We start from the raw sequence: 1,258 nt of genomic DNA, 5'->3' as shown, positions 1-1,258 counted from the left end.
CTGACTGCTGCTTCCGTTGGCATCGATTGTAGAACCAAGCAATGTGAATTCCTTGACAACCTCAATCTTCTCTCCATTTATTGTGAGGCTGCTCATTGGTCCAGTTGTGAGGATTTTTGTTTTCTTTATATTGAGATGTAATACATACTGCAGACTGTATTCTTCAACCTTCATCAATAGGTGCCTTAAGTCATCCTCACTTTCAGCAAGCACACAGAAGCAGAGGCCAGGCCAAAAGGCCAAAGGCCACAGAGGCATGTGTAAGAGCACAGCAAAGGGTAGACTGTCCTGATCAAGGAACTGAATCCTGAGTGTGTTCCTGAACTTGAGTTGTAGCCTGTTGCTTCCTTAATAAACCCCATCTTCTGTAAGTGGTGTCTGTGAGTTCTACGTGGCTGCTACAACGAATTGTCAAGCCCAGCAGAGAGGCAGTGAGTGCTGTGGGAGGGGCAGTTTGGTGTCAGGGTTGGCAAAAAGGGCTGGAGGGAGGCAGCATGTCTGGCCTTGCAGGAATAGGCCTTGGGCTTCTGATAGTGATTCTGTCCTCCTCTTGTGGGATTAGAGGAGGCCAGAAAATGTGGTCTCCTTGCCCCTTTAGCAGAGGTGACTACCAGTTTCATCATGGGAATAACTATATCCAGCCGCCCAGCAACTCAAAACCAGGCCCAGCCAAGTTGACATACAACATTAACTACCACAAGTACTTTAGTCTTCAAAGTGACATCTTTGGTCTTTAACACTTTAAAGAAGTCTTTTGCAGCAGATGTGCCCAATGCAATATGTCATTTCACTTCTTGACTGCTGCTTCCATGGGTGTTGACTGTGGATCCAAGTAAAATGAAATCCTTGACAACATCAGTTTTTTGTCCAATTATCATGTTGTTTATTGATCCAATTGTGAGGAATTTTCTTTATGTTGAAGCATAATTCCTACTGAAGACTGTAGTCTCCGATGTTCATTAGTAAGTGCTTCAGTCCTCCACTTTCAGCAAGCAAGGATGTGTCATCTGTGTATCACAGGTTGTTTGTTAGTAATAATCCTATTGCTGTATTATTCTACATATAGTCCAACTTCGCAACTTATTTGCTCAGCATACAAATTAAGTATGGTGAAAGGATACAACCCCGATGTACACCTTTCCTGATTTTAAACCATGCAGTATCCCTGTGTTCTGTTTGAACAACTACCTTTTGGTCTATGTACAGGTTCTTCATGAGCACAATTAAGTGTTCAAGAATTCCCATTCTTGATGGACAC

General features: G+C 43.1%; 1 protein-coding gene across 1 annotated transcript in view; it reads right to left on the bottom strand.

Moving 5' to 3' along the window:
- Positions 1-1,258, bottom strand: part of IFT81 (intraflagellar transport 81) — an 83,832-nt gene that overhangs the window by 34,687 nt on the left and 47,887 nt on the right. The gene's annotated exons all lie outside the window — the stretch shown is intronic.

Source organism: Orycteropus afer, unplaced genomic scaffold (genome assembly GCF_000298275.1).
Source record: "Orycteropus afer afer isolate SDZICR_OR568_19922 unplaced genomic scaffold, OryAfe1.0 scaffold00048, whole genome shotgun sequence".
In the NCBI taxonomy this organism is placed as follows: Eukaryota; Metazoa; Chordata; class Mammalia; order Tubulidentata; family Orycteropodidae; genus Orycteropus; species Orycteropus afer.
The sequence above is the reverse complement of the archived record's forward strand: the minus strand, read 5'-3'. Positions and strand labels throughout refer to the sequence as shown.